Here is a 24,560-nt window from a genome sequence, read left to right as displayed (position 1 = left end):
TAATACACACAAACATTCAAACCAGTAAATTGTGACAGTGCAGATGTCATCCATGTATTGCAATGGTAAACTCCCATTGGTGCATGAAGTGTGTCATATTGCTGAATGGAACCACAAAATTGTTAAGGATCATGGTGAAAGTGGCCGTAACTAGCAAAGGATCATGGTCGACGTAGTCGTTTTCATCCTGCCTGCAAGAGCCTCCTTGTAGCGTGCCTACCTGTGGTTGGTCTGTCTGAAAGTGGTCCTGTGTGATGAAAAATGTACAGAAGTAGTCCGAATGAATTACTATTTAATTAAATATCTCGATTTGTAGGGAACTTTAAAATAATTCCCTGTGGGGCTTGAACTTGATCATAATAAACACATTTTAAAGCCCAAAACGTCCGGTCGTCTAAAAACTATTTTGTGGCTGTTCTGGCAATCATAATTTAGATAGGCTTTCTAGGGCAGACCAGGGCTTTTGGCACCGCTAGGTTGCTACGCAGTAGTGGACCAGCAGAGCTAATGACTTCACACTCCAGACCGGACAATGAGGAACTGGTAACACCCTCTGCTTGATATGATGTGTATCTACACTCATTACTCAGGCCTATCTACAGCATTTAACACTATGTAGGCTGACCAGCATCGTGTGTTTGTGTGTGTGTGTGTGTGCTAAATCCATCCATTCGGGAATTGTTTGGATAGGTAAATTAAACCTAGTCTATTTTATATGATCTCGCTCTCTCTTAAACACACTCTCTCACTCTTTCTTTCTTTTTCTCACAGTGCTTGATATAGCTACTCTCCAACACATGTAAAGGCCTACACAGAAAGACAAACACTGATTTATGTTATGGGAATAGGCCTACATGACAAGCCACATGCCACTCAAACCTCTCAGTCATTGTCTTGTGTTATAGTACCATGGATATGCAGAGAGGGATGTCTCAGCTCTGTCATTGTGTTCTCCATTGAGATGCGTAGAGAGCTGGAAGGTAGGAGAAGAACAGGCGCGCTGTAGATTAGACGCTGTTACAGCGACCCTGGCCACTAATCCCACCGCTATACGCTACGGGTGATGTTCCCCTGAGAAGAAACGGGTTCCGGATTAAACCCCAGAGCTATCAGCACAGAGAACCACACAAAGAGAACTGTATTAACATAGAGAACGACCACACAAAGCTGGTTGCCATTGTGTGGGGCAGACAGAGCAGAGTAGAGCCAGGCAGGCGTTTCTGGATAAACAGAAGTCATCAGAGGAGGGAAGAGAGCACATAGAGAGGTGCAGATACTTATAAACTCACTTTCTGTAGAAGAGAGACTCATAACACCTAAGCACCCAAACAGATTATAGAATAACAATGTGTAGAATGTGGAAACTTGCTCTTTATTGCGTTTGTCATCAGTCTGACATCCTCATAAAGTAAAAAAAAATCATCTATACATACTACACTATACTCATCTATACATAATATACTATACACATCATATATACTATAATATACTCATCTATACATACTATACTCATATATGCATCCTATACCCTACGCATCATATATACTATAATATACTCATCATCTATACATATTCTACAGGTTCACTGTACTATGATGAGCATATTATAGTATATATGATGCGTATAGTATGCATTGAGTATAGTATGGTATGTATAGATGAGTATATTATAGTATCTATGATGCGTATAGTATGTATAGATGAGTACAGTTGTAGTACAGTTGAAGTCGGAAGATTACATACACTTTAGCCAAATACATTTAAACTCAGTTTTTCACAATTCCTGACATTTTAATCCTAGTAAAAATTACGTGTCTTATGTCAGTTAGGATCACCACTTTATTTTAAGAATGGGAAATGGCAGAATAATAGTAGAGAGAATGATTTATTTCAACTTTTATTTCTTTCATCACATTCCCAGTGGGTCAGAAGTTTACATACACTCAATCAGTATTTGGTAGCGTTGCATTTAAATAGTTTCAAATCAAGTTACATTTTATTGGTCACATACACATGGTTAGCAGATGTTAATGCGAGTGTAGCGAAATGCTTGTGCTTTTTGTCCGGACTATGCAGTAATATCTAACAAGTAATCTAACAATTTCACAACAACTAACTTATACGCAATGGCCGAACGGCATAGGCAAGATGCAGTAGATAGTATACAGTACAGTATATACATATGAGATGAGTAATGTAGGGTATGTAAACATTATACAAAGTGGTATTGTTTAAAGTGACTAGTGATACATTTATTACATCTAATTTGTAATTATTAAAGTGGCTAGAGATTTGAGTCAGTATGTTGGCAGCAGCAACTCAATGTTAGTGATGGATGTTTAACAGATGAATGGCCTTGAGATATCAAATTTATTTATATAGCCCTTCTTACTTCAGCTGATATCTCAAAGTGCTGTACAGAAACCCAAGCCTAAAACCCCAAACAGCAAACAATGCAGGTGTAGAAGCACGGTGGCTAGGAAAAACTCCCTAGAAAGGCCAGAACCTAGGAAGAAACCTAGAGAGGAACCAGGCTATGAGGGGTGACCAGTCCTCTTCTGGCTGTGCCGGGTGGAGATTATAACAGAACATGGCCAAGATGTTCAAATGTTCATAGATGACCAGCAGGGTCAAATAATAATAATCACAGTGGTTGTCGAGGGTGCAGCAAGTCAGCACCTCAGGAGTAAATGTCAGTTGGCTTTTCATAGCCGATCATTAAGAGTATCTCTACCGCTCCTGCTGTCTCTAGAGAGTTGAAAACAGCAGGTCTGGGACAGGTAGCACGTCCGGTGAACAGGTCAGGGTTCCATAGCCGCAGGCAGAACAGTTGAAACTGGAGCAGCAGCATGGCCAGGTGGACTGGGCACAGCAAGTAGTCATCATGCCAGGTAGTCCTGAGGCATGGTCCTAGGGCTCAGGTCCTCCGAGAGAGAAAAAGAAAGAGAGAAAGAGAGAATTAGAGAGATCATACTTAAATTCACACAGGACACCGGATAAGACAGGAGAAGTACTCCAAATATAACAGACTGACCCTAGACCCCCGACACATAAACTACTGCAGCATAAATCCTGGAGGCTGAGACATAATTGATATATACAGAGAAATGAGTCGGCCCGAGAATTGAACCCTGTGGTACCCCCATAGAGACATAGAGCAGTTGCCGTACCAGGCGGTGATACAGCCCGACAGTATGCTCTCGATTGTGCATCTATAAACGTTTGTGTTTTTAGTGACAAGCCTAATTTCTTCAGCCTCCTGAGGTTGAAGAGGCGCTGTTGCGCCTTCTTCACCACACTGTGTATGGGAATCATTTCAGTTTGTCTGTGATGTGTACGCCGAGGAACTTAAAACTTTCCACCTTCTCCGCAACTGTCCCATCGATGTGGATAGGGGGGTGCTCCCTCTGCTGTTTCCTGAAGTCCACGATCATCTCCTTTGTTTTGTTGACGTTGAGTGTGAGGTTATTTTCCTGACACCACACTCCGAGGACCCTCACCTCCTCACTGTAGGCAGTCTCGTCATTGTTGGTAATCACGCCCACGACTGTAGTGTCGTCTGCAAACTCGATGATTGAGTTGGAGGCGTGCATGGCCACGCAGTCATGGGTGAACAGGGAGTACAGGAGAGGGCTGTGAACGCACCCTTGTGGGGCCCCAGTGTTGAGGATCAGCGGGATGCAGGTGTTGTTTCCTACCCTCGCCACCTGGGGGCGGCCCGTCAGAAAGTCCAGGACCCAGTTGCACAGGGCGGGGTCGAGACCCAGGGTCTCAAGCTTAATGACGAGTTTGGAGGGTACTATGGTGTTGAATGCTGAGCTGTAGTCGATGAACAGCATTCTTACATAGGTATTCCTCTTGTCCAGATGGGTTAGAGCAGTGTGCAGTGATTGCGATTGCATTGTCTGTGGACCTATTGGGGTGGTAAGCAAATTAGAGTGGGTCTAGAGTGTCAGGTAGGGTGGAGGTGATATGATCCTTGACTAATCTCTCAAAGCACTTCATGATGACGGATTTGAGTGCTAGTCATTTAGCTCAGTTACCTTAGCTTTCTTGGGAACAGGAACAATGTTGGCCCTCTCGAGGCATGTGGAAACAGCAGACTGGGATAAGGATTGATTGAATATGTCCGTAAACACACCAGCCGGCCTGCGCATGCTCTGAGGACGTGGCTAGGGATGCCGTCTGGGCCGGCAGCCTTGCGGCAGCCTTGCGAGGGTTAACACGTTTAAATGTTTTACTCGCGTTGGCTGCGGTGAAGGAGAGTCCACAGGTTTTGGTAGTGGGCCACGTGTCCGTGGCACTGTATTGTCCTCAAAGCGAGCAAATAATTTCTGCAACGGGGCTGGGGTCCGCAACGGGGCTGGTTTTCTTTTTGTAGTCCGTGATTGAATGTAGACCCTGCCACATACCTCTCGTGTCTGAGCTGTTGAATTGCGACTCTACTTTGTCTCTATACTGACGCTTAGCTTGTTTGATTGCCTTGCGGAGGGAAAAGCTATACTGTTTGTATTCGGTCATGTTTCCTGTCGCCTTGCCATGATTAAAAGCAATGGTTTGCATTTTTAGTTTTGCGCAAATGCTGCCATCAATCCACGGTTTCTGGTTGGGGAAGATTTTAATTGTCGCCGTGGGTACAACATCACATCACTTGCTAATAAACTCGCTCACAGAATCAGCGTATACATCAATGTTGTTGTTCAACGCTATCCGGGAACATATCCCAGTCCACGTGATCGAAGCAATCTTGAAGCGTGGAAGATTGGTCGGACCAGTTTTGAACAGACCTGAGCATGTGCGTTTCCTGTTTTAGTTTCTGTCTATAGGCTGGGAGCAACAACATGGAGTCGTTGTCAGATTTTCCAAAAGGAGGGCGAGGCAGGGCTTTGTATGCGTCACGGAAGTTAGAGTAACAATGATCCAGAATTTTTTCAGCCCAGGTCGCGCATTCGATATGCTAATAAAATTTGGGGAGCCTTGTTTTCAGATTAGCCTTGTTAAAAGCTACAATAAATGGATATGTGGATTCCAGTATACATAAAGTGCAATGAAGATCTTTCAGGGCCATCAAGGTGTCTCGACATTTGATTGTAAGGAATTCTAGGTCAGGTGAACAAAAGGATTTGAGTTCCTGTATGTTGTTATGATCACACCACAACCCGTTAATCATAAGGCGTACACCACCACCCTTCTTCTTACCAGAGAGATGTTTGTTTCTGTCGGCGCAATGTGTGAAGAAACTAGGTGGCTGTACCGACTCTGATAACATATTCAGGGTGAGACATGTTTCCGTGAAACAGAGAATGTTCCAATCTCTGATGTCTCTCTTGAAGGCAACCCTTGCTCGGATTTCTACCTTGTTGTCAAGAAACTGGACGTTGGTGAGTAGTATGCTCGGGAGCGGTGCGCGATGTGCCCGTCTACGGAGCATGACCAGAAGACCGCTCCGTCTGCCCCTTCTGTGGCGCCGTTGTTTGGGTTGCCTGCTGGGATCCGATCCATTGTCCTGGGTGGTGGTCCAAACAGAGGATCCGCTTCGGGAAAGTCGTATTCCTGGTCGTAATATAGGTAAGTTGACGTTGCTCTTCCATCCAATAGTTCCTCCTGGCTGTATGTATTAAGACTTAAGATTTCTTGGGATAACAGTGTAAGAAATAATACATAAAAAAAAAAAATACTGCATAGTTTCCTAAGAATGCGAAGCGAGGTGGCCATCTCTGTCGGAGCCGGATGTACAGTACGTTTAACTTGGGTCAAATGTTTCGGGAAGCCTTCCACAAGCTTCCCACAATAAGTTAGGTGAATTGTGGCCCATTCACACTTTTTCTGTTCTGCCCACACATTTTCTATGGGATTGAGGTCAGGGCTTTGTGATGGCCTCTCCAATACCTTGACTTTGTTGTCCTTAAGCCATTTTGCCACAACTTTGGAAGTATGGTTGGGGTCATTGTCCATTTTGAAGACCCATTTGCGTCCAAGCTTTAACTTCCTGACTGATGTTACTTCAATATATCCACATAATTTCCTCCCTCATGATGACATCTATTTTGTGAAGTGCACCAGGCCCTCCTGCAGCAAAGCACCCCCACAACATGATGCTGCCACCACCGCGCTTCACGGTTGGGATGGTGTTCTTCGGCTTGTAAGCATCCCCCTTTTTCCTCCAAACATAACGATGGTCATTATGGCCAAACAGTTCTATTTTTGTTTCATCAGACCAGAGGACATTTCTCCAAAAACTACGATCTTTGTCCCCATATGCAGTTGCAAACCGTAGTCTGACTTTTTTATTGCGGTTTTGGAGCAGTGGCTTCTTCCTTGCTGAGCGGCCTTTCAGGTTATGTCGATATAGGACTCGTTTTACTGTGGATATAGATAATTTTGTACCTGTTTCCTCCAGCATCTTCACAAGGTCCTTTGCTGTTGTCTGGGATTGATTTGCACTTTTCGCACCAAAGTACGTTCATCTCTAGGAGACAGAACGCGTCTCCATCCTGAGTGGTATGAAGGCTGCGTGGTCCCATGGTGTTTATACTTGCGTACTATTGTTTGTACAGATGAACTTGGTACCTTCAGGCATTTGGAAATTGCTCCCAAGGATGAAATAGACAGAATTTGTTTCTGAAGTGGTGGCTGATTTCTTTTGATTTTCCCATGATGTCATGTAAAGAGGCACTGAGTTAAAGGTAGGCTGAAATACAGTGGGGAGAACAAGTATTTGATACACTGCTGATTTTGCAGGTTTTCCTACTTACAAAGCATGTAGAGGTCTGTAATTTTTATCATAGGTACACTTCAACTGTGAGAGACAGAATCTAAAACAAAAATCCATAAAATATCATTGTATGATTTTAAAGTAATTCATCTCGCGATACATGGCCCCATCCATCCTCCCCTCAATACGGTGCAGTCGTCCTGTCCCCTTTGCAGAAAAGCATCCCCAAAGAATGATGTTTCCACCTCCATGCTTCACGTTTGGGATGGTGTTCTTGGGGTTGTACTCATCCTTCTCCTTCCTCCAAACACGGTGAGTGGAGTTAAGACCAAAAAGCTCTATTTTTGTCTCATCAGACCACATGACCTTCTCCCATTCCTCCTCTGGATCATCCAGATGGTCATTGGCAAACTTCAGACGGGCCTGGACATGCGCTGGCTTGAGCAGGGGGACCTTGCGTGCGCTGCAGGATTTTAATCCATGACGGCGTAATGTGTTATTAATGGTTTTCTTTGAGACTGTGGTCCCAGCTCTCTTCAGGTCATTGACCAGGTCCTGCTGTGTAGTTCTGGGCTGATCCCTTACCTTCCTCATGATCATTGATGCCCCACGAGGTGAGATCTTGAATGGAGCCCCAGACCGAGGGTGATTGACCGTCATCTTGAACTTCTTCCATTTTCTAATAATTGCGCCAACAGTTGTTGCCTTCTCGCCAAGCTTTTTGCCTATTGTCCTGTAGCCCATCCCAGCCTTGTGCAGGTCTACAATTTTATCCCTGATGTCCTTACACAGCTCTCTATTCTTGGCCATTGTGGAGAGGTTGGAGTCTGTTTGAGTGTGTGGGCAGGTGTCTTTTATACAGGTAACGAGTTCAAACAGGTGCAGTTAATACAGGTAATGAGTGGAGAACAGGAGGGATTCTTAAAGAAAAACTAACAGGTCTTTGAGAGCCGGAATTCTTAATGATTGGTAGGTGATCAAATACTTATGTCATGCAATAAAATGAAAATTAATTACTTAAAAATCATACAATGTGATTTTCTGCATTTTTGTTTTAGATTCCATCTCTCACAGTTGAAATGTACCTATGATAACAATTACAGACCTCTACATGCTTTGTAAGTATGAAAACCTGCAAAATCGGCAGAGTATCAAATACTTGTTCTCCCCACTGTACATCTACAGGTACACCTCCAATTGACTCAAATGATGTCAATTAGCCTGTCAGAAGCTTTTGAAGCCATGACATACATTTCTGGAATTTTCCAAGCTGTTTAAAGGCACAGTCAACTTAGTGTACAGTGGGGCAAAAAAGTATTTAGTCAGCCACCAATTGTGCAAGTTCTCCCACTTAAAAAGAGTCCCACTCATCATAGGTACACTTCAACTGTGAGAGACAGAATGAGAAAAAAAAATCCAGAAAATCACATTGTAGGATTTTTAATGAATTTATTTGCAAATTATGGTGGAAAATAAGTATTTGGTCACCTACAAACGAGCAAGATTTCTGGCTCTCACAGACCTGTAACTTCTTCTTTCAGAGGCTACTCTGTCCTCCACTCATTACCTGTATTAATGGCACCTGTTTGAACTTGTTATCAGTATAAAAGACACCTGTCCACAACCTCAAACAGTCACACTTCAAACTCCACTATGGCCAAGACCAAAGAGCTGTCAAAGGACACCAGAAACACAATTGTAGACCTGCACCAGGCAGTGAAGACTGAATCTGCAATAGGTAAGCAGCTTGGTTTGAAGAAATCAACTGTGGGTGCAATTATTAGGAAATGGAAGACATACAAGACCACTGATAATCTCCCTCGATCTGGGGCTCCACGCAAGATCTCACCCCGTAGGGTCAAAATGATCACAAGAACGGTGAGCAAAAATCCCAGAACCACACGGGCGGACCTAGTGAATGACCTGCAGAGAGCTGGGACCAAAGTAACAAAGCCTACCATCAGTAACACACTACGCCGCCAGGGACTCAAATCCTGCAGTGCCAGACGTGTCCCCCTGCTTAAGACAGTACTTGTCCAGGCCCGTCTGAAGTTTGCTAGAGAGCATTTGGATGATCCAGAAGAAGATTGGGAGAATGTCATATGGTCAGATGAAACCAAAATATAACTTTTTGGTAAAAACTCAACTCGTCATGTTTGGAGGACAAAGAATGCTGAGTTGCATCCAAAGAACACCATACCTACTGTGAAGCATGGGGGTGGAAACATCATGCGTTGGGGCTGTTTTTCTGCAAAGGGACCAGGACGACTGATCTGTGTAAAGGAAAGAATGAATGGGGCCATGTATCGTGAGATTTTGAGTGAAAACCTCCTTCCATCAGCAAGGGCATTGAAGATGAAACGTGGCTGGGTCTTTCAGCATGACAATGATCCCAAACACACCGCCCGGGCAACGAAGGAGTGGCTTCGTAAGAAGCATTTCAAGGTCCTGGAGTAGCCTAGCCAGTCTCCAGATCTCAACCCCATAGAAAATCTTTGGAGGGAGTTGAAAGTCCGTGTTGCCCAGCAACAGCCCCAAATCATCACTGCTCTAGAGGAGATCTGCATGGAGGAATGGGCCAAAATACCAGCAACAGTGTGTGAAAACCTTGTGAAGACTTACAGAAAACGTTTGACCTCTGTCATTGCCAACAAAGGGTATATAACAAAGTATTGAGATAAACTTTTGTTATTGACCAAATACTTATTTTCCACCATAATTTGCAAATAAATTCATTAAAAACCCTACAATGTTATTTTCTGGATTTTTTTTCTAATTTTGTCTGTCATAGTTGAAGTGTACCTATGATGAAAATTGCAGGCCTCTCTCTTATTTTTAAGTGGGAGAACTTGCACAATTGGTGGCTGACTAAATACTTTTTTGCCCCACTGTATGTAAGTGAATTATAAGTGAAATAATCTGTCTGTAAACAATTATTGGAAAAATTACTTGCACAAAGTAGATGTCCTAACCGACTTGCCAAAACTATAGTTTGTTAACAAGAAATTTGCGGAGTGGTTGAAAAATGAGATTTCATGACTCCAACCTAAGTGTATGTAAACTTCCGACTTCAACTGTATACTATGCTCATCATCTGTACACAGTGTAGGATGATATAATAATATTGTTGTAGCTAGGTGCAACAAATAATCCCCAATCAGCAGGTCTGGATCTGAAAGTGTCTAGTTACAGATCTCTACCCACTGCCACATTTCCAACACTGCCCAGGCCTTCCTCGACCTCCTGTTTCGAGACATATACCAATCTACCACAGCACGGAGAAGGCCAGACCAGGACAGACTGCCACATAACATATTTTATACTTGTTATGTCAGCCACTAACTAATTAATCATTCCAACGACTAGCCTGACCAATTAATCAACCGCCCTCATCGTTGTTAGGTTACCCAGGATTATGACGTGGCGTGACTCACGATTGTTGGCTGCTTAGCCTGTTAATATACATTGGAGAATGTGTGTGTTTGCATTTGTGGGTGTTGGTTATTCCTGCACAAATATTCTATCCACTATCCAGCCAGACATTGTGAAAGCTAGGAGTGTCCACACTCGGTTAATCCAACTAATACCAGACATAACATTCCATCTATTTAATAGTCTATTTTCAAGTTCCATCTTTTTAATAGTCTATTTTCAAGTTCCATCTATTTGGCAAGTCTATTTATAAGTTTCATCTATTTACTAGTCTGTTTACATGTTCCATCTCATTTACAAGTCTATTTACAAGTTCCATCTATTTGCCAAGTCTATTTACAAGTTCCATCTGTTTACAAGTCTATTTACTAGTTCCATCTATTTACAAGTCTATTTACAAGTTCCATCTGTTTACAAGTCTATTTACAAGTTCCATCTATTTATAAGTCTATTTACAAGTTCCATCTATTTGCCAAGTCTATTTACTAGTTCCATCTATTTACAAGTTCCATCTGTTTATAAGTCTATTTACTAGTTCCATCTATTTACATGTTCCATCTGTTTACAAGTCTATTTACAAGTTCCATCTATTTATAAGTCTATTTACAAGTTCCATCTATTTACATGTTCCATCTGTTTACAAGTCTATTTACAAGTTCCATCTATTTATAAGTCTATTTACAAGTTCCATCTATTTACAAGTCTATTTACAAGTTCCATCTATTTGCCAAGTCTATTTACTAGTTCCATCTATTTACAAGTCTATTTACTAGTTCCATCTATTTACAAGTCTATTTACAAGTTCCATCTATTTACTAGTCTGTTTACATGTTCCATCTATTTACAAGTGTATTTACAAGTTCCATCTGTTTACAAGTCTATTTACAAGTTCCATCTATTTACAAGTTCCATCTATTTACAAGTTCCATCTATTTACAAGTCTATTTACAAGTTCCATCTATTTACAAGTTCCATCTATTTATAAGTCTATTTACAAGTTCCATCTATTTACAAGTTCCATCTATTTACAAGTTCCATCTATTTGCCAAGTCTATTTACAAGTTCCATCTATTTGCCAAGTCTATTTACTAGTTCCATCTATTTACAAGTCTATTTACAAGTTCCATCTATTTGCCAAGTCTATTTACTAGTTCCATCTATTTACAAGTATATTTACAAGTTCCATCTATTTACAAGTCTATTTACAAGTTCCATCTGTTTACAAGTCTATTTACAAGTTCCATCTATTTGCCAAGTCTACTTACAAGTTCCATCTATTTACGAGTTCCATCTATTTGCCAAGTCTATTTACAAGTTCCATCTATTTACAAGTTCCATCTATTTACTAGTCTATTTACAAGTCCCATCTATTTACTAGTCTATTTACAAGTTCCATCTATTTACAAGTTCCATCTATTTATAAGTATATTTACAAGTTCCATCTATTTACAAGTTCCATCTATTTGCCAAGTCTATTTACAAGTTCCATCTATTTGCCAAGTCTATTTACTAGTTCCATCTATTTACAAGTCTATTTACAAGTTCCATCTATTTGCCAAGTCTATTTACTAGTTCCATCTATTTACAAGTCTATTTACAAGTTCCATCTATTTACAAGTCTATTTACAAGTTCCATCTGTTTACAAGTCTATTTACAAGTTCCATCTATTTGCCAAGTCTATTTACAAGTTCCATCTATTTGCCAAGTCTATTTACGAGTTCCATCTATTTGCCAAGTCTATTTACAAGTTCCATCTATTTACAATTTCCATCTATTTGCCAAGTCTATTTACAAGTTCCATCTATTTACAAGTCTATTTACAAGTTCCCATCTATTTACTAGTTCCATCTATTTACAAGTTCCATCTATTTACTAGTCTATTTACAAGTTCCATCTATTTACAAGTTCCATCTATTTACAAGTTCCATCTATTTACTAGTCTATTTACAAGTTCCATCTATTTACAAGTTCCATCTATTTACTAGTTCCATCTATTTACAAGTTCCATCTATTTACTAGTCTATTTACAAGTTCCATCTATTTACTAGTTCCATCTATTTACAAGTTCCATCTATTTACTAGTCTATTTACAAGTTCCATCTATTTACAAGTTCCATCTATTTGCCAAGTCTATTTACAAGTTCCATCTATTTATAAGTCTATTTACAAGTTCCATCTATTTACAAGTTCCATCTATTTGCCAAGTCTATTTACTAGTTCCATCTATTTACAAGTTCCATCTGTTTATAAGTCTATTTACTAGTTCCATCTATTTACATGTTCCATCTGTTTACAAGTCTATTTACAAGTTCCATCTATTTATAAGTCTATTTACAAGTTCCATCTATTTACAAGTCTATTTACAAGTTCCATCTATTTGCCAAGTCTATTTACTAGTTCCATCTATTTACAAGTCTATTTACTAGTTCCATCTATTTACAAGTCTATTTACAAGTTCCATCTATTTACTAGTCTGTTTACATGTTCCATCTATTTACAAGTGTATTTACAAGTTCCATCTGTTTACAAGTCTATTTACAAGTTCCATCTATTTACAAGTTCCATCTATTTACAAGTTCCATCTATTTACAAGTTCCATCTATTTACAAGTCTATTTACAAGTTCCATCTATTTACAAGTTCCATCTATTTATAAGTCTATTTACAAGTTCCATCTATTTACAAGTTCCATCTATTTACAAGTTCCATCTATTTGCCAAGTCTATTTACAAGTTCCATCTATCTGCCAAGTCTATTTACTAGTTCCATCTATTTACAAGTCTATTTACAAGTTCCATCTATTTGCCAAGTCTATTTACTAGTTCCATCTATTTACAAGTATATTTACAAGTTCCATCTATTTACAAGTCTATTTACAAGTTCCATCTGTTTACAAGTCTATTTACAAGTTCCATCTATTTGCCAAGTCTACTTACAAGTTCCATCTATTTACGAGTTCCATCTATTTGCCAAGTCTATTTACAAGTTCCATCTATTTACAAGTTCCATCTATTTGCCAAGTCTATTTACAAGTTCCATCTATTTACAAGTTCCATCTATTTACTAGTCTATTTACAAGTCCCATCTATTTACTAGTCTATTTACAAGTTCCATCTATTTACAAGTTCCATCTATTTATAAGTATATTTACAAGTTCCATCTATTTACAAGTTCCATCTATTTGCCAAGTCTATTTACAAGTTCCATCTATTTGCCAAGTCTATTTACTAGTTCCATCTATTTACAAGTCTATTTACAAGTTCCATCTATTTGCCAAGTCTATTTACTAGTTCCATCTATTTACAAGTCTATTTACAAGTTCCATCTATTTACAAGTCTATTTACAAGTTCCATCTGTTTACAAGTCTATTTACAAGTTCCATCTATTTGCCAAGTCTATTTACAAGTTCCATCTATTTGCCAAGTCTATTTACGAGTTCCATCTATTTGCCAAGTCTATTTACAAGTTCCATCTATTTACAAGTTCCATCTATTTGCCAAGTCTATTTACAAGTTCCATCTATTTACAAGTCTATTTACAAGTTCCATCTATTTACTAGTTCCATCTATTTACAAGTTCCATCTATTTACTAGTCTATTTACAAGTTCCATCTATTTACAAGTTCCATCTATTTACAAGTTCCATCTATTTACTAGTCTATTTACAAGTTCCATCTATTTACAAGTTCCATCTATTTACTAGTTCCATCTATTTACAAGTTCCATCTATTTACTAGTCTATTTACAAGTTCCATCTATTTACTAGTTCCATCTATTTACAAGTTCCATCTATTTACTAGTCTATTTACAAGTTCCATCTATTTACAAGTTCCATCTATTTGCCAAGTCTATTTACAAGTTCCATCTATTTATAAGTCTATTTACAAGTTCCATCTATTTACAAGTTCCATCTATTTACAAGTTCCATCTATTTATAAGTCTATTTACAAGTTCCATCTATTTATAAGTCTATTTACAAGTTCCATCTATTTATAAGTCTATTTACAAGTTCCATCTATTTACAAGTCTATTTACAAGTTCCATCTATTTACAAGTTCCATCTATTTACAAGTTCCATATATTTGCCAAGTCTATTTACAAGTTCCATCTATTTGCCAAGTCTATTTACTAGTTCCATCTATTTACAAGTCTATTTACAAGTTCCATCTATTTACAAGTCTATTTACAAGTTCCATCTGTTTACAAGTCTATTTACAAGTTCCATCTATTTGCCAAGTCTATTTACAAGTTCCATCTATTTGCCAAGTCTATTTACGAGTTCCATCTATTTGCCAAGTCTATTTACAAGTTCCATCTATTTACAAGTTCCATCTATTTGCCAAGTCTATTTACAAGTTCCATCTATTTACAAGTTCCATCTATTTACTAGTCTATTTACAAGTTCCATCTATTTACTAGTTCCATCTATTTACAAGTTCCATCTATTTACTAGTCTATTTACAAGTTCCATCTATTTACTAGTTCCATCTATTTACAAGTTCCATCTATTTACTAGTCTATTTACAAGTTCCATCTATTTACAAGTTCCATCTATTTACAAGTTCCATCTATTTACAAGTTCCATCTATTTACAAGTTCCATCTATTTACTAGTCTATTTACAAGTTCCATCTATTTACTAGTCTATTAACAAGTTATATCTATTTATAAGTTCCATCTATTTACAAGTTCCATCTATTTATAAGTCTACTTACAAGTTCCATCTATTTACAAGTTCCATCTATTTACAAGTTCCATCTATTTACTAGTCTATTTATAAGTTCCATCTATTTACAAGTTCCATCTATTTACAAGTTCCATCTATTTACAAGTCTATTTACAAGTTCCATCTATTTACAAGTTTCATCTATTTGCCAAGTCTATTTACAAGTTCCATCTATTTACAAGTTCCATCTATTTACAAGTCTATTTACAAGTTCCATCTATTTACAAGTCTATTTACTAGTTCCATCTATTTACTAGTCTATTAACAAGTTATATATATTTACAAGTTCCATCTATTTACAAGTTCCATCTATTTACAAGTTCCATCTATTTGCCAAGTCTATTTACAAGTTCCATCTATTTACAAGTCTATTTACAAGTTCCATCTATTTACAAGTTCCATCTATTTACAAGTTCCATCTATTTACAAGTTCCATCTATTTACAAGTTCCATCTATTTACAAGTTCCATCTATTTACTAGTCTATTAACAAGTTGTAAATAGATGGAACTTGTAAATATATATAACTTGTTAATAGACTAGTAAATAGATGGAACTTGTAAATATATATCACTTGTTAATAGACTAGTAAATAGATGGAACTAGTAAATAGATGGAACTTGTAAATAGATGGAACTTGTAAATATATATCACTTGTTAATAGATGGAACTTGTAAATATATATCACTTGTTAATAGACTTGTAAATAGATGGAACTTGTAAATATATATAAGTCTATTAACAAGTGATATATATTTACAAGTTCCATCTATTAACAAGTGATATATATTTACAAGTTCCATCTATTTACAAGTTCCATCTATTTACTAGTTCCATCTATTTACTAGGCTATTAACAAGTGATATATATTTACAAGTTCCATCTATTTACTAGTCTATTAACAAGTGATATATATTTACAAGTTCCATCTATTTACTAGTTCCATCTATTTACTAGTCTATTAACAAGTTTTATCTATTTATAAGTTCCATCTATTTACTAGTTCCATCTATTTACTAGTCTATTAACAAGTTATATCTATTTACAAGTTCACTCTTTTCAACTTGTAAATACTTTGGTATCCATCCTTTCACTGGCAAAATACTGTTTTCATTTTCCTTGAAATAGACCTCAACAAAGTGTATTCCTAAGACAAAAAGAAAGAAAAGACTGCATGAAAAAGCCATGAACCGTATTTCAACATAATGTTGAACTTTACCTCAGATCTAGGCAGGATCATTAAGTCATATACTGTTGAGTCATTATCACATTATCGTGTATTTGGCATGCAGCGATGCCAGCTAATGGCTATCTGTCCAGTTACTGACAAGAGTTATAAATATAAGGCCATTAGTCATCATGAAACAACAACTCTAACGATATGGGCTGATCTTCAGTGACATACAGTATATGTAAAAGTCTGTAATGTCTATGTTAATATTTTAAATGTATGTCAATTGTAAAGTAGTTTTGTCTGTAATATATTTGTCGTTATGTGTTGGACCCCAGGAAGATTAGCTTTTGCCATTGGCGTCGGCTAATGGGGATCCTAATAAAATAAAATAAAAGTATGACTCCTATACAGTGGCTGTGACATAGAGGGATGTCATTTCTCACATACAGAGAGGGAATTTTGATTATTGGGACAGTTATAATAATATAATATTCCCATAAAGCCCATAGAGCCCTGTCCTGATCTTTACCTTAATTTACCAGTGATCCACAGACAATAGGATGAAGTCTCTGGGGACAGCTCAGGGTGTCTATGTGGCTGGCTGGGTGTGCGGCACAGGACAGACATGAACTTCTAACAAGGAAATGGGTTATTGCATAAACCATCCCATGATATATCTCATTGGGCCCCTGGCGATGATGCAACTTCCTGTGTGACATTTGAAGTAAGATGGAGGGTGGAGATTCGGGTGTTTAGAATGGTGTTTAGAATGTGTGAGAGCTGGGAATGTTTCAGATCTGTAGAACCTGAATTATGTTCTAAATACCATAGGAATCAAGTGAAAGTAGTCAGTTTAAGTAGTTTTATCTGTATGGTCAGGGCCCTACTCAAAGAAACTATTAAGCCTGTAGTGTAGGAGGTTTACTGTGTCTAGGGCCTAGGTCAACATTGTACAACCTTTATGATTTTTATTAGGGGCCTTTTTATCATTTGTATTTGAACAGATAACAAGATCAATACACACTGAGATTTCATACACTTATAAAAACGGCTAAATAAACATGAGATGGCTGCTGCAACATTCAGAGCAGGCGGGACTGATTTGATAACCATAAGCACTAAAACTAACAGTACAAACTGAATTACACCGTCATAAATCCATCAGCTATAGATCCCATCGGCAGCGGCTGCATTATCAGGCTATTGAGCAATTCTTACTTGTGATTGTATGTTTCTAGTGTATAGATAATATAGAGAAAGAACCTGCAGGTCATATGTCTCTCTTTGTCCGCATCCCAAATGGCACCCTATTTACACATATAACACTATGGGCCCTGGCCAAAAGTAGTGCACTATGCAGGGAATAGGGTGCCATTTGGGATGCCATCTTTGTCAACACTGATAGCTGTTTACCAACCCAGGAGCAGATATAATGTTTGCTAATACCTAATGAGGGGTGAACCATAGAGATTTATCTGTATGGGGTGAACAGCTGAGGGAAGCAATCGTAAAGCTATGCACACAGCCAGACACACAGACCTCAGCTACTGGATTGATAAGAATATCATAGAGAGAGGAAGTATTTTTGATTCCTGTTTATTATTAATGTCTTAATGGTTAATGCTTAATAGGCTGGCTTGTGTGATTTGTATGATGTTTCTGATTATGAGGATGTATGTTGTTGTTTTTTAACCAACAGAAATCAGTCTCTGGGCCATGTAGTGTGGTTTTGTGTGGCTCAGTTGGTAAGAGTGTGGTACTAGCAACACTTAATGTATTGTGAAATGTATTGTCAAGTTTTTAACATTTTATATAACTGCCTTAATTTTGCCAGACCCCAGGAAGAATAGCTGCTGACTTGGCAGCGGCTAATGGGGATCCTTATCAAATCAAATCAAATGTATTTACATAGCCCTTCGTACATCCGCTGATATCTCAAAGTGCTGTACAGAAACCCAGCCTAAAACCCCAAATAGCAAGCAATGCAGGTGTTGAAGCACGTTGGCTAGGAAAAACTCCCTAGAACGGCCAAAACCTTGGAAGAAACCTAGATAGGAACCAGGCTATGAGGGGTGACCAGTCCTCTTCTGGCTGTGCCGGGTGGAGATTATAACAGAACATGGCCAAGATGTTCAAATGTTCATAAATGACCAGCATGGTCAAATAATAGGTCTGGGACAGGTAGCACGTCCGGTGAACAGGTCAGGATTCCATAGCCGCAGGCAGAACAGTTGAAACTGGAGCAGCAGCACGGCCAGGTGGACTGGGGACAGCAAGGAGTCATCATGCCAGGTAGTCCTGAGGCATGGTCCTAGGGCTCAGGTCCTCCGAGAGAGAAAGAGAAAGAAAGAGAGAATTAGAGAGAGCATGCTTAAATTCACACAGGACACCGGATAAGACAGGAAAAGTACTCCAGATATAACAAACTGACCCTAGACCCCCGACACAAACTACTGCAGCATAAATACTGGAGGCTGAGACAGGAGGGGTCAGGAGACACTGTGGCCCCATCCGATGACACCGGACAGGGCCAAACAGGAAGGATATAACCCCATCCACTTTGCCAAAGTACAGCCCCCACACCACTAGAGGGATATCTTCAACCACCAACTTACCATCCTGAGACAAGGCCGAGTATAGCCCACAAAGATCTCCGCCATGGCACAACCCAAGGGGGGGCGCCAACCCAGACAGGAAGATCACATCAGTGACTCAACCCACTCAAGTGATGCACCCCTCCTAGGGACGGCATGAAACAGCACCAGTAAGCCAGTGACTCAGCCCCTGTAATAGGGTTAGAGGCAGAGAATCCCAGTGGAAAGAGGGGAACCGGCCAGGCTGAGACAGCAAGGGCGGTTCGTTGCTCCATAGCCTTTCCGGTCACCTTCACACTCCTGGGCCAGACTACACTCAATCATATGACCCACTGAAGAGATGAGCCTTCAGTAAAGACTTAAAGGTTGAGACCGAGTCTGCGTTTCTCACATGGGTAGGCAGACCATTCCATAAAAATGGAGCTACAGTGCCTTGCGAAAGTATTCGGCCCCCTTGAACATTGCGATCTTTTGCCACATTTCAGGCTTCAAACATAAAGATATAAAACTGTATTTTTTTGTGAAGAATCAACAACAAGTGGGACACAATCATGAAGTGGAACGACATTTATTGGATATTTCAAACTTTTTTAACAAAACAAAAACTGAAAAATTGGGCGTGCAAAATTATTCAGCCCCCTTAAGTTAATACTTTGTAGCGCCACCTTTTGCTGCGATTACAGCTGTAAGCCGCTTGGGGTATGTCTCTATCAGTTTTGCACATCGAGAGACTGACATTTTTTCCCATTCCTCCTTGCAAAACAGCTCGAGCTCAGTGAGGTTGGATGGCGAGCATTTGTGAACAGCAGTTTTCAGTTCTTTCCACAGATTCTCGATTGGATTCAGGTCTGGACTTTGACTTGGCCATTCTAACACCTGGATATGTTTATTTTTTAACCATTCCATTGTAGATTTTGCTTTATGTTTTGGATCATTGTCTTGTTGGAAGACAAATCTCCGTCCCAGTCTCAGGTCTTTTGCATACTCCATCAGGTTTTCTTCCAGAATGGTCCTGTATTTGGCTCCATCCATCTTCCCATCAATTTTAACCATCTTCCCTGTCCCTGCTGAAGAAAAGCAGGCCCAAACCATGATGCTGCCACCACCATGTTTGACAGTGGGGATGGTGTGTTCAGCTGTGTTGCTTTTACGCCAAACATAACGTTTTGCATTGTTGCCAAAAAGTTCAATTTTGGTTTCATCTGATCAGAGCACCTTCTTCCACATGTTTGGTGTGTCTCCCAGGTGGCTTGTGGCAAACTTTAAATGACACTTTTTATGGATATCTTTAAGAAATGGCTTTCTTCTTGCCACTCTTCCATAAAGGCCAGATTTGTGCAATATACGACTGATTGTTGTCCTATGGACAGAGTCTCCCACCTCAGCTGTAGATCTCTGCAGTTCATCCAGAGTGATCATGGGCCTCTTGGCTGCATCTCTGATCAGTCTTCTCCTTGTATGAGCTGAAAGTTTAGAGGGACGGCCAGGTCTTGGTAGATTTGCAGTGGTCTGATACTCCTTCCATTTCAATATTATCGCTTGCACAGTGCTCCTTGGGATGTTTAAAGCTTGGGAAATCTTTTTGTATCCAAATCCGGCTTTAAACTTCTTCACAACAGTATCTCGGACCTGCCTGGTGTGTTCCTTGTTCTTCAGGATGCTCTCTGCGCTTTTAACGGACCTCTGAGACTATCACAGTGCAGGTACATTTATACGGAGACTTGATTACACACAGGTGGATTGTATTTATCATCATTAGTCATTTAGGTCAACATTGGATCATTCAGAGATGCTCACTGAACTTCTGGAGAGAGTTTGCTGCACTGAAAGTAAAGTAAAGGGGCTGAATAATTTTGCACGCCCAATTTTTCAGTTTTTGATTTGTTAAAAAAGTTTGAAATATCCAATAAATGTCGTTCCACTTCATGATTGTGTCCCACTTGTTGTTGATTCTTCACAAAAAAATACAGTTTTATATCTTTATGTTTGAAGCCTGAAATGTGGCAAAAGGTCGCAAAGTTCAAGGGGGCCGAATACTTTCGCAAGGCACTGTATATAGGAGAAAGCCCTGCCTCCGGCTGTTTGCTTAGAAATTCTAGGGACAATTAGGAGGCCTGCGTCTTATGACCGTAGCGTACGTGTAGGTATGTGCGGCAGGACCAAATGAGGGAGATAGGTAGGAGCAAGCCCATGTAATGCTTTGTAGGTTAGCAGTAAAACCTTGAAACCAGCCCTTGCCTTAACAGGAAGCCAGTGTAGGGAGGTTAGCACTGGAGTAATATGATAATTTTTTGGGGTTCTAGTCAGGATTCTAGCAGCCGTATTTAGCACTAACTGAAGTTTATTTAGTGCTTTATCCGGGTAGCCGGAAAGTAGAGGATTGCAGTAGTCTAACCTAGAAGTAACAAAAGCATGGATTCATTTTTCTGCATCATTTTTGGACAGAAAGTTTCACATTTTTGCAATGTTACGTAGATGGAAAAAAGCTGTCCTTGAAACAGTCTTGATATGTTCATCAAAAGAGAGATCAGGGTCCAGAGTAACGCCGAGGTCCTTCACAGTTTTATTTGAGACAACTGTACAACCATTAAGAGTAATTGTCAGATTCAACAGAAGATCTCTTTGTTTCTTGGGACCTAGAACAAGCATCTCTGTTTTGTCCGAATTTAAAAGTAGAAAGATTGCAGCCATCCACTTCCTTATTTCTGAAACACAGGCTTCTAGCGAGGGCAATTTTGGGGCTTCACCATGTTTCATTGAAATGTACAGCTGTGTGTCATCCGCAGAGCAGTGAAAGTTAACATTATGTTTTCAAATGACATCCCCAAGAGGTAAAATATATAGTGAAAACAATAGTGGTCCTAAAACGGAACCTTGAGGAACACCGAAATTTACAGTTGATTTGTCAGAGGAAAAACCATTCACAGAGACAAACTGATATCTTTCCGACAGATAAGATCTAAACCAGGCCAGAACTTGTCCGTGTAGACCAATTTGGGTTTCCAATCTCTCCAAAAGAATGTGGTGATCGATGGTATCATAAGCAGCATTAAGGTCTAGGAGCACGAGGACAGATTCAGCCTCGGTCTGATGCATTTAAAAGGTAATTTACCACCTTCACAAGTGCAGTCTCAGTGCTATGATGGGGTCTAAAACCAGACTGAAGCATTTTGTATACATTTCGTATACATATGACCCACTTCAGGAAGGCAGTGAGTTGCTGCGCAACAGCCTTTTCTGAAATGTTTGAGAGGAACTGAAGATTCGATATAGGCCGATAGTTTTTTATATGTTCTGGGTCAAGGTTTGGCTTTTTCAAGAGAGGCTTTATTACTGCCACTTTTAGTGAGTTTGGTACACATCCGGTAGATAGAGAGCTGTTTATTATGTTCAACATAGGAGGACCAAGCACAGGAAGCAGCTCTTTCAGTAGTTTAGTTGGAATAGGGTCCAGTATGCAGCTTAACGGTTTCGAGGCCATGATAATTTTCATCATTGTATCAAGAGATATAGTATTGAAACACTTGTCTCTCTTGATCCTAGGTCCTGGCAGAGTTGTGCAGACTCAGGACAACTGAGCTTTGAAGGAATACGCAGATTTAAAGAGGAGTCCGTAATTTGCTTTCTAATGATCATGATCTTTTCCTCAAAGAAGTTCATGAATGTATTACTGCTGAAGTGAAAGCCCTCCTCACTTGGGGAATGCTGCTTTTTAGTTAGCTTTGTGACAGTTTCAAAAATACATTTCGGATTGTTCTTATTTTCCTCAATTAAGTTGGAAAAAGACATCTAGGGTATTGCGCAAGGTTAAATTGAGTTCCTCAGTTAGATGGTTAACTGATTTTTGTCCTCTGACGTCCTTGGGCAGGCAGAGGGAGTCTGGAAGGGCATCAAGGAATCTTTGTGTTGTCTGAGAATTTATAGCATGACTTTTGATGCTCCTTGGTTGGGGTCTGAGCAGATTATTTGTTGCAATTGCAAACGTAATAAAATGGTGGTCCGATGGTCCAGGATTATGAGGAAAAACATTAAGATCCACATTTATTCCATGGGACAAAACTAGGTCCAGAGTATGACTGTGACAGTGAGTAGGTCCAGAGACATGTTGGACAAAACCCATTGAGTCGACGATGGCTCCCACACTTTTGGAGTGGGTCTGTGGACTTTTCCATGTGAATATTAAAGTCACCAAAAATTTGAATATTATCTGCTATGACTACAAGGTCCGATAGGAATTCAGGGAACTCAATGAGGAACGCTGTATATGGCCCAGGAGGCCTGTAAACAGTAGCTATAAAAAGTGATTGAGTAGGCTGCATAGATTTCATGACTAGCACAAAAAAATCCTTAATAATTACAAATACAAAGTTGTGGGTTCAATTCCCTCTGGGATCACACAAATACAAAACATGAATACACTCACTGTACTGTATGTTTATAAAGACACTCAAAGGGTTAGTTTTATTTTAGCCGGTTAGCCTTTAGCTCTGTTTCGTTACAGCCTTATTCTAAAATTGTTCAAAATAAAATGTTCCTCATCAATCTACACACAACACCTCATAATGACAAAGCAAAAACTGTTTTTTAGACATTTTTGCAAATGTATTACAAATAAAAACTGAAATATCACACCTATATAAGTATTCAGAGCCTTTACTCAGTACAGTACCTGCGTTGTCTTAGCTCCGTGCTTAGTGTCATTGTCCTGTTGGAAGGTGAACCTTCGCCCCAGTCCTTTAGGTGGTAACTTTTGGCAAACTCAAAGAGGGCTGTTATGTGCCTTTTACTGAGGAGTGGCTTCCGTCTGGCCACTCTACCATAATGTCCTGATTGGTGGAGTGTTGCAGAGATGGTTGTCCTTCTGGAAGGTTCTCCCATTTCCACAGAGGACCTCTGGAGCTCTGTCAGAGTGGCCATCGGGTTCTTGGTCACCTCCCTGACCAAGGCCCTTCTCCCCGATTCATTAGTTTGGCAGGGTAGCCAGCTCTAGGAAAAGTCTTGCTGGTTCCAAACTTCTTCCATTTAAGAATGATGGAGGCCAATGTGTTCTTGGGGACCTTCAAATGCTGTAGAAATGTTTTGGTACCCTTCCCCAGACCTGTGCCTTGACACATTCCTGTCTCGGAGTTCTACGGACAATTCCTTCGACCTCATCGCTTGGGTTTTGCTCTGACATGCACCGTCAACTGTTGGATCTTATATAGACAGGTGTGTGCCTTTCTAAATCATGTCCAATCAATTGAATTTACCACAGGTGGACTCCAATCAAGTTGTAGAAACATCTCAAGAATGATCAATGAAAACAGGATACACCTGAGGTGAATTTTGAGTCTCATAGCAAAATTAAGTAAATAATGTATTTTATTTATTTTTTTAATTCATTTGCAAAAACATTTTTTAAATGGTTTTAACTTTGTCATATGGTATTGTGTGTATTGATGAGGGAAAAATTTATTTTATCAATTTTTGAATAAGGCTGTAACGTAACAAAATGTTAAAGTGAAGGGGTCTGAATACTTTTCAAATACAACATATATACAATATACACTGCTCAAAAAAATAAAGGGAACACTTAAACAACACAATGTAACTCCAAGTCAATCACACTTCTGTGAAATCAAACTGTCCACTTAGGAAGCAACACTGATTGACAATAAATGTCACATGCTGTTGTGCAAATAGAATAGACAACAGGTGGAAATTATAGGCAATTAGCAAGACACCCCCAATAAAGGAGTGGTTCTGCAGGTGGGGACCACAGACCACTTCTCAGTTCCTATGCTTCCTGGCTGATGTTTTGGTCACTTTTGAATGCTGGCGGTGCTTTCACTCTAGTGGTATCATGAGACGGAGTCTACAACCCACACAAGTGGCTCAGGTAGTGCAGCTCATCCAGGATGGCACATCAATGCGGGCTGTGG

The sequence above is a fragment of the Oncorhynchus mykiss genome, chromosome 5 (genome assembly GCF_057628025.1).
Source record: "Oncorhynchus mykiss isolate SJ-2025 chromosome 5, ASM5762802v1, whole genome shotgun sequence".
Lineage (NCBI taxonomy): Eukaryota > Metazoa > Chordata > Actinopteri > Salmoniformes > Salmonidae > Oncorhynchus > Oncorhynchus mykiss.
Note: the sequence above shows the minus strand (reverse complement) of the source record.